Raw genomic sequence first — 13,973 nt, forward strand, 5'->3', positions numbered from 1 at the left:
TCGTTTCTTTAGTAACCACTTTCGCCTTATTATAACAGGAAACTGCTGGAGTCTTTGTTTCACCACATGAAAGATCATTTGCACACTCGAATTTTTTCTATGCTCTTTCCATTCCTGATCTCAAAAGATACCTACAAACCTGGAACTGTGTGCCCCGATGGCAATTAATGAATCTCATCTCATCTCGTCTCCCTGCCATTCAAATTTAGGAATGAAAAATCAAAACAATTTCAAAGCACCTAAACATAAGAAAAATTTCTCACGACCAGTTTCTATTTCAAAGCACCTAAATATAGGAAAAATTTCTCATGACCAGTTTCCTATTTCCTTTTTTTTTGGTTTTAATTTTTTCAGAATCCAAGTGATTTCTTAGGAATGATTTGATAATTTTTTAGGGAATTTGTATGTAAGCATTTCATTAGAAGTATGCTGAAAGCAGAGCGTTTCCACCTTCAGTTCACGGATCAATATCCCAGATTATACTCGTCCCCAAGGCTATCCAAACTCCACAACGAAAATGTTACACTTTTAGGTGACCGTGACTTTGTGGCTGTCACTCTCCTCTTTTATCAAAAAAGCACAGTAAAGATATAGGTAAAATGATCATTACTTTTGGGGGTTGTAAAATAATTAAGTGCCTGTGAAGAGGTTATTTTTTTACTTCTAAGTTAAGCCTTCCACAACATAGTTCTTAGCAAACCATATTTAATTCCCTGCGAAACTGCCGTGAATTTTCAGAGCATTACCCCAAGCCTACGTTCCATTTCTAGCAGTTTAACAACTAGCCGTTGTGTGCTGGTACCACTGATTCCATAATCAAGATATAAAAACAACCAGCACCACCTCGTCCACACACCCGAAAAGAAAACGAGTTGGTATTAGCCAGTAGATAAGACACCTTTGGTAAGTCAACAGGTTTGGCTGCTTCTGACCTCAATTAATTCAAACTGCAGTTCTTAGACTAGAAACAAAGGTTACAGACATGTCAATATGAAGGACACAGACTTGATTTTCATTGGGATTTTGGAGCTCGGGATAATTTAAAGGATTCCTAATCAAAAAGGTGTTTAGAGGGCCTGTCCGTACCGTACCTGGTATGACGGCATCACTTTCAAGCTCCGCTGCAGATTCAGTTAGTTCACTGTCGGCAGCCAAATAAAATACACTCCAGTTGAGCCTGTTTGATATCTAGAGCCTTCCTAATGATTTTAAGTGGTAAATGATAATACTCAATAGATACTGTAACATCAAAAAAGTTTTAACTATTTTCTAAAGCAAATGTTTACTATATCAGTTAGAAGTAGACAGTATATACATATCCTTTCAAAACCCTCTGATCAACGGTAATTAGGATTTAAAAACAATGACTCGTCTTTTACTAAGTGTCCACCATATGTCTCATGTTTAGAGCTTGTCATGAGCTTAGGACCAATTTATTCAAAGCCATTATTTTTTTCTGGTTCCATGTACATTACCTACACAATCCAAATAATAAAGAAGCAGAAGGCTTAACATGACCACTTGGACACCGTCCTTATTGTTCAGCTGGTTCTAAATGGTCTTAGCAATTTATATATATATATATACACATATATATATATATTTGACCAGATCCTAAGCCTGAAATTATCAGCAGAATGATTTTTTAGATGTTAAAAGGCACGAGCAAAAAAGGGGAGAGAAGAAATCAGAAGGAAATTAGAACAGCATCTGATCAACAGAGAAAGTGATCAGTTTTCTTACTGAAGCAATGAGTAACCTATACCTCCCAGTACCAACCTTCAAACTGGAAGCCGATGTTTAACTTTAAGCAAGTTATTTAACACCTCCCACCCTAGAGGCCTCTATTTCTTAATCTGTACAACAGTTTAAGGGAATAAAAGTTTCAGACACCAACTACTTTCTGCATCTCTACACTGGCTAAGATCTTTCAAAATTTATTCCCTGAGCCGAAACCTCACCCACAAAAAAAAAAAAAAAAAACCCACATGCCATCAGTTATTTTCCCTCCTTTGCCTCTGTGAGGAAATAAAATTAGTAGTCAAAGTTAAACATGCCCAGTGGGCAAGGCAGGCTTTGGTTAAACGAAAGGGATAGAGTACGTTGTGTTAAAGTGCTTATTTGTCCCCAAAAGGTTCATTGTGGGGATACTACCTCCCATAACTAGCTCCGCTGGAATTTTTCTCCAGAAAATGGGGAACTGTTTTAAGATAGACCTGCCCTTTAAGCTGGTTTCAAATCAAAATAAATTTAGGATACCAAAAAACACCCTACAGGGTTTTCCCCACGGAGCCTCAATAAATCACTGACCAAATTTTCCAATTCATGCCCTGCTGCTAAATGAGACTTCCCACAAAAATGTGGTCTAATTTCTACATCTCAAAGGGGAGTACAGGGAAACTTCTTCCCTTTATGTTCTCATCCTTCTCTCTGCATGACAGCATTCACTCACCTGACAGCTCTCTAAAAGAATGCCATTTGGGAAAAGACCACCCTTTGAGAAGAAAGGTGAAATAAAACCCAAATTTCCAGGGAACTTGAAAGTCTGAAAGTCAGCTAAAGACAACACTGTAACCCTGGTTAGTGATTTTGTGGGTCTTTTTTAAATGTATCCTTTACTACATAATTACATAGGCATTAAGAGTATCCCAAAATATATACATAAAGTTATAAAATCACGATTGGTTTCACACCTAAAAGATTACAAATCAGAGCTCCTTTAAATTGTGAATACCCCTACTGCATTTGAAATCTTAAATCTCTTAAATTATATAAAAATGACTTTTTAACGTCTCAGATACAGAGTAAATGAGCAACTGTACTAGTTTGGATGCTACACTGTATACACAGGCTGTCGTTTTATACTATGATGCATACTTTTTTAACACAAACATCAGAAACACTCAGGAATCAGTTTTTAAATTTTATGAAGCACTGAAGCATTGATTCTATTAACACTTTCACTAGCTTTCAAATATAAGTGAATTACTTTAAGACCAATAGCAATGGCTATCCCATGAAATTCTGTTTTCAGGGCATGACACAAGAGGTATGAGGGAAATGTTCATTCACCTCGTTTGTCCAGTAAAAGTTTCAATTCTCAAAACTATAAACAAAAGATGATTCATCTGAACTGATTTCCCTGAAGAATTACGTGTTGTTCACTCCAAATTTTACAAGACTTCCAGAAAAAAAAAAAAGTAACTGGACTGACGATATGTGGTAAAATGATTTGTTCCCTACCAAGGAAACAAATTTAGGTGCTACAAAGTTTGATTAGCACTTAGTGGTGAGTGCTCATGAAATGGAGCAACGGCCTGACCCTGGAGGTGAACTGCAGAGCAGTCAGAAATCTTATATACACTGGTAAAGAAGCCCACCCATTTCCCTCGTTGTCAGAGTTACATTGAACCAGGGTCCAATCCCAGTTCTGCCACTTACTAAACCCGTAATCTTGGGTGAATCACTTAACCATCCTAAATCTGACCTTCCTTATTTGTAAACTGGGTGGAGAAACACCTCCTAACAAAGGCACGGAGTTAAGCGATCCTATGTGCAAAGTTCTTCAACAGTTCAGTAACTATGATGATCTCTACTACTCAGACTTCGTCTGACTTTTCAGAAAACTTGAATTCTACCTCCAGCTGGAAATTATTTCTCAACGGAAAAAAAGAAAAAATACTCAATTTATTTTATATACATAAGCACATCAGGGATAGACGTTATGACTTCATAGTTAGATATTATCATTTGCTATAACAGGAACTTGGTGAAGAATTACCAAATCCAGGAAAAAAATAATATGATTTAGTCCCAAGAGCACAGGCTCTGAACCCTGGCTTGGAAACTGAGTAACTATGTGAACTTGGCAATAGACTCTACAAGCCTCAGCTTTTTCATCTATAACACTGGGAGAACCCACAGCAGGCAATAAAATTGTTGTACGGATCAAACGAAGCAATTTATGCTCAGTCATTTCTCTCTTCCTTAATTTTGGGGTTTAAGGCAAGAGTGGTAATTGCTATTTTTCAAGCCCATATTTTTCTTACGTAGACTTTGACCTTCGATGTAAAGTGAGGTTTCTGTTTGGTTAGGGAAGCATGTGAGAGATGAGGACGAATTCACATACAGCAGTAGATATATTTTAACAACATACTCTACAGACACAAGCAGGGATTCTTGAACCTTGTAATATATCAGAATCAACAGGAAGTTTTTTTGTAAAATTCAGACGCCCAAATCCCCATTTTGAGACTCTGATTTAGGACACTTGGGGGTAGAACCCAGAAATCTGTATATCTAAAAAGGCTTCAAGCAATTATGATGTACAATAGGCTGATAAAGTAGCGGCTTCTAGAGTGTACAGACCAGGCAAACGCCTGGGTTCCAGCCCACACCTCTTAGGGACAGGACTCAGAAATCTGCATTTAACAAACACCCTGGGTAATTTTTTAGGTACACTACAGTTTAAGATCCACTGGATTAGAGTACATTACTATAATATTGAAAAGGCATTTAAATTTTTTTCCTTCATATTTGGTTATTTTTCAGTTCTTTGCCTTTAATTTTAATAAATGTTACCGTCAAATATCAACTTACAAACGGTGAGTGAAAACTTTTATCTAAAGAAAAGACTGATTTTCGGCTGATAAGCATTATCACTATTATTATCAGTCTTTAAACCTAAACACAGGAAGTCGATCCCATGTTTTAATCATCTCCAGAGTGCCTTTCACCACCAAGAACCATTTCATTTGAGAAATGTCATGAGTTTCCTTTTTTTTGTTTTGTTTTATGTTTTGTCTTGACTTAGATTTTTATTACCTATTCCTTCTTTAATTTGATCAGTAACAATGCTAAATATTATTGGTATAGTGTTTTACTATTCATAAAGAAATTTCACATACATTAACTCATTTAATTTTCACAATCGCCTGGTGACAGGATGGGTACCATTCATTACCACCTTTCTGCAAATAACAAAACGGAGCTTAAAAAGTTGAAGCCACTGTCTCAAAGTCATACCGTTTCCTAGTGTTTGTGGTGATATATAGACTGAAAACCCCAGACCTAAATTCCATACAACAATGTCTGAAATTGAAGACTTGGCACTCATTTTCAAGTGTTAAACAGTTTTAAGTGTTAGGAATGCTATAAATTGCAACATTGCATGTAAGTCTTCTAAATTACAATCAACAGTCCTCTACCAAAGCATGGGTTCATCTTGCTGTCTAAATTGTAGTTTATTTACGTTATGGTTAAAGGGTAGAAGGAAGATGGAGCTCAATAAACTAAAAACAAAACAAAAACTGGAACGCCTACCAGTTAAAACCAAAAAAAACAGCAAACCCAGTGCCGTCAAGTCAATTCCAACCCATAGCAACCCTATAGGACAGAGTAGAACTGCCCCATAGAGTTTCCAAGGAGCGCCTGGCAGATTCGAACTGCCGACCCTTTGGTTAGCAGCCATAGCACTTAACCACTACGTCACCAGGGTTTCTGCCCATCAGTTATCATCTATTTACCCTGCCCCTTGGCAGCTGAACCCACTATAAGAAAACCCCTGTACCTCGGCTGCCTCTTCTGAAACATCAAATATCAGTGCTTTCAAAGGCTAGCAATTTGATTTTCAGCTTTCATGGCCCTTTAAAAACTGTTAACCAAATACGCAAGTAAGATGTCCAATCCCTAAAAAAAAAAAAAAAGCCTGCGTCAAAATACCTTCAGATTTGTTAGTACAGTTTCCTCATTTTATGCACAGAAAGGGTACGAATCTTAGAGCAAATCTGTTGCAAAGCTAACCTAGAAATACGTCTTCACTCCAAAGTCAAAATACAATATACAGTCATGAATTGAATAAGCAAGGTGTTGTTTTCATAATCAAAAAGATAAAAAGGTCATCTTCACGTGATAATAAATTTATAAAGCGAAGTTTGGAAACGAGGCGGTCTCAGAAGGTGTTTTACAAAGGGAAAAGGCTCTAAATTTATTTAAAGCACAAGAGAATAAAAATAAAATGAGAATGTTATAAACCAGTCAGACATAACCATGCATCCATTTGGCCTCAAACACTTGAGTGCCTTTGTGCTGAACACCACAGAACGTTCTGGAGGCAGAAGGCTGACTAAGACGCAGACACCATCTCCCGGAGCTCACAGTTTAGTTGGAAGACACACTTACAAACAATGGCAACACAAGGTGAGAAGTGGCATTACCAAGGGATCCAAATGAAAGTTCCCAGGAGAACATGAGGAAGTAGCATGTCACTACCTGGAATGATAGAGCTGAGGCTTTAGGGGTGGTAAGAATGAGGCTAAAATTTCTGACAACCCCCTCCCTCTTCCATCCCCAATTTTAATACATCCCTGTTGGTGACCGTAATTTTTCAAGTATTTTTTATACACACTGGTAGGAGAGAGCACACCCATTCTAACTTCTCAGGTAATAAGAATTGCCAAACACGCTAAGACTTATTTTAGACTGTTTTTGGAGCTACTGCCAAATCAGAGCTTGAAACAATTTGTCAAATGTTTGCAAATATCCTTTTTGGTGGCTCAGGCAGCAGTTACTCTCGTAGCCACAGGGACACAAGGTGGCACTGTCGTGCTGACGTTCTTCTCGGGACCCTTTCTAAATGGACAAATAGAAAGAGGCAAAAGGCCCCGTGGTGACAACTAAAACCACAGAGTTGTAGTACTGGCTCTCTTTTAGGTCTACTAGCTTTCATAGTGGCCTGAGGAAGAGCAAATAATTTTGCATGTCATGAATATCACATCATGACCGTATAGAAGAGAACATATTATATTCTCTGATGGCTCCTCCGAGAAGTCATGTGTGTGCTCACAGAAATGTTCAAAGGCTTACAGGGCAGCTCTGCCAGTAGACAGTCAGAAGTGAGTTGTTTACCATGGGCAAGGCTCCGGGCGTGGACCACCTCTCCATCTAGTGGCCACTGGGGAGGCGTAGAGCCGTGGTAAGTAACCACGTTACACTTCACTCACTTAAAAGCAACCGTTTTATCAAACCACCCCAGGTAATCGAGACAGTTTGTCTGAAATATGACAGTTTTTGCTTTATGGCATTCATCGAATCATTAAATAGACCTGGGGTTGAGAACAACAACAAAATAAAACACATGTGATCTCTTGGACCACAGAACCTCCTTTTCTTTTTTGATCATTATCTACATAAATTCCTCTCCCTACATTTGTGACTCTTTAAGTTATATGCAAAAAATGCACACAGAATTACCCACACAGGTATCTAAAATAAAATCACACACCTTTATAATAAAAGACAATCTAAAAAAAGAGCTTTTCCCTTCATTTTACAGACAAGGAAATCAAGGAAGAGAGGCTAGGGTTTACGCAGTCACACAGTCACTTAGGACCAGAAGCCAGGCCTCCAGGCCTCCAGGTGGGCGTCATTAATTCAGGCCTCCTGATCCCCAAGGAACGTTTTTTGTACCACACTAAATGGCTTCTCTCAACATACAGGAAAATAATTAGCTTCTGAAACTCTTATTCATATATTTTCATGCTAAGTAAATATAACTAAAACTCTCATGTATAGTCCCAGTATATCCCCCAATTCAGGAGTTAATACTGAACATGTTATAAAAACATGGTTTGTTTTAGACTAACCAATTACGCACACATATTCAACATTTAGAAAACAAAGCAGCAAGTGGGTAGGGCATAAGGTAGAAAGGGCTGGTCAAAACTGCTGTACAAAAGTGGTTTCAGAAAACCCTTACGTAAAAAGAAGCTTGAGTCCACTTAGGCTGACGGAAAGTTTCGAGTTGTGTGTTTTGTTTAATATAAAAAATTTGACTTTATTTTGTTTGAAGAGAGGAAAAACATGAAACTTAATTCAGTCAATCTCTGCGTCCATTTTAATTATAATAATGCTGTTTGGGGACATGCTTTGGGACTATTCTGTCCACCAACTATGAAAATCTGCTTACAACTCCAAGTCCAAGGCTTAAAAGGCAAAAGGTAGGAAGGAAACCTGGCAGTGGATGTATTATGACTTTCTCTTCTATGGTCTTTTGATGGTACCACTGGAATCTATTTTGGGTGAGGAGGGAATTCCAGCAGACCTGCTTCGGACAGAGACAGGTAGAAGCTAACGCTGTACAGAGGCAGGTCTGAAGCCTTTTACCGGGGGCTGGGAAGGATGTCTTTTCCTTTCATTATACTTTTAAACTTAGAAACTTCAAAAGCGCTGACCACCACCACCTCAGCTTTATTTATATTCTTATATCTACTTGCTTCTTAGTCATGTCTATTCGTCTCCTCTCTAGAAAAAACGTGAGGGGATGAAGATCAGTGCAGATTTGAAGAGCTAGAAAAAGTAAGAATGTTCTAGTTCTTTTTCCATTATCTAAGTCCCTGGTCATAGGTGCAAATGACCAAGAAAATGGAAACATTAGTAAGTAGGTACAGACCCAAAGTGCATTTACTGAGCCAGAGAAATTTCACTGTGTCCACTTTTAAAGAAGGAAGAAGAAAAAAAAAAGTCAGTATAAAGTCTTTTTTGTAACTAGATTTGCCTAGTTCCTATTTAAGCAATAAAAGAGAGAAATATTTTCTCATATTTTAAATGTCTTGGCATCTAAAAAGGTACATTTGCTTAAAGGTGATAGCCATACAGTTTTCATATAATACATACATCTACTGGAAAGATTATATATCCTAGAATGCTCACCGTTTCCTACTAGTGATAGTTTTCTACGACAGTTTAATTCAGGCCCTGAACAAATGGACAGCATTCCTTTAATTTTCTCCCAGTTACATTTCATTTACCGGAAAGAAGCTCATAATATAAAAGGAATTTGCCTACAACAAATCACGATTTGATTACAGCAGTAATTCAGAAAACATTTCTGAAAGGAAAGGTAAAAGCGGCAAATATTCTGGCCCATTTAGTAAAAACCCAATGCCTTCTACCTATTAAAGAGGATTAAAATTTAAATAATTTACATTCAAACATGATTTTAAAAAGTTTAGAAACAATTTTCCTAAGAGCAAAATAATACTATTTTATATAAGCTGCATAATTATTGGCATTTCTACACTTTTGGTTTCAATTTGTTGGACATCTTTTTAATTGATAAAAACTCAAGCCTCCATTAAATAGCCTGATATTTATTAAATGTAAATACATTAGTAATTTAATATGGAAAGGTTTCAAATAAATACTTAACATTTTAAAGGCATAATGTATAATACATATGTTAAATTTATCATATCTTGAGACACAGAGGTACTATGTGTCAAAATTCTAAAATCAAGAAGGTACACACATGATAACTACCATGCTTCCCATCCATTTCAAAGGGATTGAATATTCAGGAATTAATAATAAAATCCTCGGTTTCCATCTGGGAACTAGAGAGGCCGTCATAGCCCTTGCTCCTTCATCTCCCTTGGAAGTCACTGGCTAACTCTGTGAGGCGAAGTGGTTAGACAGGGGTTGCTTTGGTTAACTAAACTACAAAACACCCCAGGCTGGAGTTTCACTTGAGAGTCAAAAGATTCCAGAAAGGCAAGCTCCATGTCTCCAAGCTGATTACTTTCAAGTGAACTGTAGAATGACCAAAAGGCTTGATCCTGGAGTAGAAGAGAGGTTATGAAGCCAATATGGAGAATACTTTTTCCATAGTTTAGTGCAGGAAAAACACGTCACTTATTCATTATTGCAGTTGCACGGCCAGAAGGCAGAAAAGCCATTTATCATCTAGACGCTGGAATGTGACTTGCAACACCCACAGCGGTGGCTGCTACATCCGTGATAGTAAGGTGGCATTATATCTTCCCACAGCCTCAGAAGCTTTCCAACACTGCAGTGGGCAGGAAGAGAGCTCAAGGATATTTGTGATACATTAAACGCAATTGACATCAGTGTTATTTGATGATTAAATGTGTAACACCTATATAACAGGAAAACATGAATTCAGGCAGTCTCTAAAATTCCTAGGATACGGATATTGTCCTTGGGTTTTTGGCAAAAAATCTGACATTGGCTACAATCCCTAGGGATTATGCAAAATGCTAGAAATTACTTAAGAAATGGAAGTACCCGAAGCATAGGTTTTCAAGAAAATTACAAGCGTCAAGCTTTACCCAATACCTAGGAGTCCTACACATGATTTGAAGATTTGGAACAAAGTACCAAATGGCCAGTGCTGACAACTGTAGCATTGTAAACAATCCCTGGTCATCGTATAAGGTAATCAAAATGGCCTAGACACTATGTACAATCACTTAAGAGATCTTGATTTCTAATGTAGCAATAACTCTTACACATATATGCTTGCTCAACTGCTAGTATTTATTGTCCTAAATGTAGGGTGAGCTGTCCCTATGTAAGTAATAGCTCATTTCTATAATTTACTTATAATAGTTAAGCAGCTATACAAACAAAAAGCTATACAAACCTAAATGTTTTCTTTTCAGTGCTATGTAACTTTTCATGCTGCCTTAGATCCTCAGTAGCTACGAGAGTTAGAAGGGGCATGCTATTTTACTTCTTTTAGAGCAGTCCACTGAAAAATGTAGTTAAAAAAATACATATATATATGTTTTAAGTGGTCTCCAAGGCAAGTCAGCTGTAATGTCCATTATCAATATTTCAACCTAAAGAGGCCACCCTTGGAGCTGAAGATGGCTGGAACCAGCAGCATTCAAAGAATGTCAACATCAGTTCACCCTTTGCCAGGAAGGGTCACTGGTGAGCCATGTCAGCCAGATGCTGCTTCCACACACCTAGCCAGACCCTGGGGCAATGTACTCTCCCAGGGCCTGAACTTGGCTTCTCATGTGGCAACATGACCAGCTACTCAGACTTGGACAAGTTCATGAACACATCCACTGATAATGTCTATATTTATAGAAAGCCAGAACATGTGTAGATAATAACACAATTGGATATTTAAGAAGTGCCAGATTTTATGAATACGGGAATTTGTTAATTAGCACAAGGCCTAATCATTAAAATTCAAAAATAGATAAATAAAGAGGAATGCCATTTATTTGTTAACATTTCAGGGGGGAAGGATGCAGCTGCTATCTTTTTGATGAATGTAGGCTTCTGGAGAAAAAAGTCAAGATGGAAAAGTAGCAGCGATTTTTGAAACCGGAATGAGTAAAGCCCAGGAAATCACTATATAGTCTTTATACCAAGGTGATCCTCCCCTTAAGTTAGGGAGGAAAAAAAAAAGTTTAAACTGGTATGTGCTGAGTGTTTGAATCATATTGTCTGGTATTCCACTGTTTGGGTCCTTTTCGAATAACTAAAGCTGATTTTCATCAGATAAGAGTTAAAAAGCACATACACGTCACTCAGGACCAAATTGTTCTAGCTACAGGGCATGGCAAAGCATGAAATAACTGCTTTGCAGCACTTCCTTGTGTGGGTGTATTAGATAAGTGTCTGCTCCAACAGTGAAATGAAACGCTCTGACCTGACCAAGGCTTCAGGGCCTGGACAGGCAGGTTCCACGTGCTGATAAGAAGAGCCCAGCATAACAAGCAAGGCTGGTCATGAATTTTTTTGGCCCTCCTGTGATGCAAACCTTTCAGCTTTCCAAGCCCCTATACAGTAGAGCACACTGGTTTTAAGTTTCCTTATGCAGATTTTACGCTGTTGTGCCGTCTTTCAGTTGTGATGGTCCCTCTCTGAAAGGGCCAAGAGCATTTCTCCTAACTAACAGTATTTTAAATCGACTGAAGGCTACGAATTACAATGCAAAAGAAAACACAGACACGTCCTAAAAAACTAAACCAACTGTAAAAATGACTAATTTTTTGCTGGTTTTTATTCTTTCTAGAAGGCTAAAAAAGCAATTCTCATCTTCTCTTGTAAGCCTCTCCATTTGTTGTTGGCTTGTGATCAACAAAAATATACTTAACAGGAAATTTTTCAAATGTCATACCTGCAAAGAATCTGAAATTTCTTTCTCCATACATGTATGACATTACATATATGCACACATATGCACGTAGCTATCTCCACACATGCATGCACAGAGAAAGAGAATGGTTGAGTAACACGGGCATAAAAAATTTATTTTGAAAAAAACAGAATTTTAGAGAGTTCTCACATTGCTAACAGAGAAAATGACAGGTGCGTGACACACTCATACTTTGGAAATATTTGTTTAGAAACAAATTTTGGGGTCAAGAGACTGAAATGGAGGCAATCGCATTCAAAGCACCACTTAATGTGTACCATATTAACATACGCTTACAACAGACTCCCCCAAAAGTTTTCCTTCAACCTTTGGGGGAAAAAAAAAATCTCTGACAGGACCTGATTCAGTATACTTAGTATTTGTACTTGCCTTGGTCAAAACTAGCCTTGCCAGCTTAAAAGACAGTTTACGCAACACAAGCAAATTAAAAGTCCCAGAATAAATTTTTAAAAAGAAGAAGAAGAAAAAAAAAAAGACTTCTAGCAGCAAAAATTCACCACCCTCCTTAAATAATGGATTTTTAATAAACATTTTCACTAGGTTTGAACCTTGAGAATGGGTTAAGGTATCTGTTCCAATGTCCCAGGTGGGTTAAGAATATTGCTTTATGGACTCCTTTGTGTTGTCAGAGAAGCTTAATGGAATTAAAAAAAAAGAAAAGTCTGCCACTTCTATTAAATAAATAATTTATTATGAAAAAGGTGATTGTTATCAAAGATCTCTACAAATCAGCATCGATTTTCTATCACTGCTCATGTATATGCTGAAAACATTCACGAGTCTTGTTATCTGGCTTATTTTTTATCAAGTGAATAGCAGTTTTACTTTCTGAAAATCCGAATGAAACTCCATTAAAGAGTCCATTTCGAATGGAACTATTTAACTACTCCTTTGAATTTCGAAGAACACTGTTCTGGGAAAACTCCTCCAACAATGTCAGCTAGTTGTGAAATGCAACTTTTCCCACCATAAAAAAAGAGAGAGAGAGAAAAAAGAAAAGAAAGAAAGGGAAAAGAAAGCATCTCAAAACTAGGCTTGAAATAACAAATACGTTATTTATAATCCCCGAAATGTTAAATGGATACTTACGGTCCTTGTACAAGATGGCCTGATACACTTCATAGCTTTGACTTTGTAAAAAGAGGGTCAGTCCCCCACTCCTTCTACCCCAAGCATAAATAAACAATAACATACTAAAAGGAAACAGTTCTAGAACGAAAAACTGCTTGTTCAGAAAGTTTGCATTCTTCCTACCCATAGTGATATCCCTATAAATGTAAAAATCCATCTGTGAAAATAAAAGTTAGAAAACGAAGTACCTTATTCCTTTCAAAATACATCCCCCAGCTGTAAAAGAAAAGAGTGTGCGATGATAAAAATAATTACTTGATTCTTGCCCGCCCTGAGTTCCTATCCCTCCCTCACCTTGTGGTCAGTGCCATCAAATAAATATACTGATAAAAAAGTATTCAACCTGCTGCAAGGATTTAAACAGTAAATATGGACTTTAAACTTCAACGTAGAACAAAGAACAAGAGTCTCACTTCAGTAATGCCCACACTAGCACTGCAGCTACAACTCATTGGCAAATACTAACAAAACCCAGTTAGCAATAAATCAGGACAACATGACACAGAGACAGACAGATGGAACTGCATAAACAGACACGAGAAGCAAGGAGACTCACGTACAGAGGGGTCTGTTTCAGAAGAGTGAGAGGGGCTGATTCCTTTTGGGCTCTGGTGAGACAAATAAACAGGTTTGTTTGCCATTATTTTGCAAGTAATTAAACTGCATCACAAGGGCACACCCTTAAATAAGGAGGAAGAAAATTAGTAGAGGGTAGGCCCCCTATAAATATTCCGAATGTTAAGCTAGCAAGAGCTCTGTCAAACTCAAACAGAGAAATTAAAATTCAAGAGAGAAAGAAGCAAAGCAGTGGGGGCTCAAAGCAGGGGCTAGGTGGAGGGGGCACTGAGGAAGCAGGGTTTTTTTT

The 13,973-nt window shown here is 37.6% G+C and overlaps 1 protein-coding gene across 47 annotated transcripts in view; it reads right to left on the reverse strand.

Moving 5' to 3' along the window:
* ZBTB20 (zinc finger and BTB domain containing 20) overlaps positions 1-13,973 on the reverse strand; it is a 1,035,663-nt gene that overhangs the window by 965,807 nt on the left and 55,883 nt on the right. For 36 of the 47 annotated variants that reach the window (XM_064283174.1, XM_064284185.1, XM_064284139.1 and 33 more), the window contains exon 2: positions 13,669-13,716. The exons of 8 other annotated variants lie outside the window; for them this stretch is intronic. The gene's annotated coding sequence lies outside the window, so the exon portion shown is untranslated. Of the gene's footprint in view, positions 1-5,569; positions 5,689-13,668; positions 13,717-13,973 lie in introns of all 47 variants that reach the window. 3 more of the 47 variants (XM_064283534.1, XM_064282484.1, XM_064282623.1) reach the window with 2 other exon arrangements.

Source organism: Loxodonta africana, chromosome 1 (assembly GCF_030014295.1).
Source record: "Loxodonta africana isolate mLoxAfr1 chromosome 1, mLoxAfr1.hap2, whole genome shotgun sequence".
Lineage (NCBI taxonomy): Eukaryota > Metazoa > Chordata > Mammalia > Proboscidea > Elephantidae > Loxodonta > Loxodonta africana.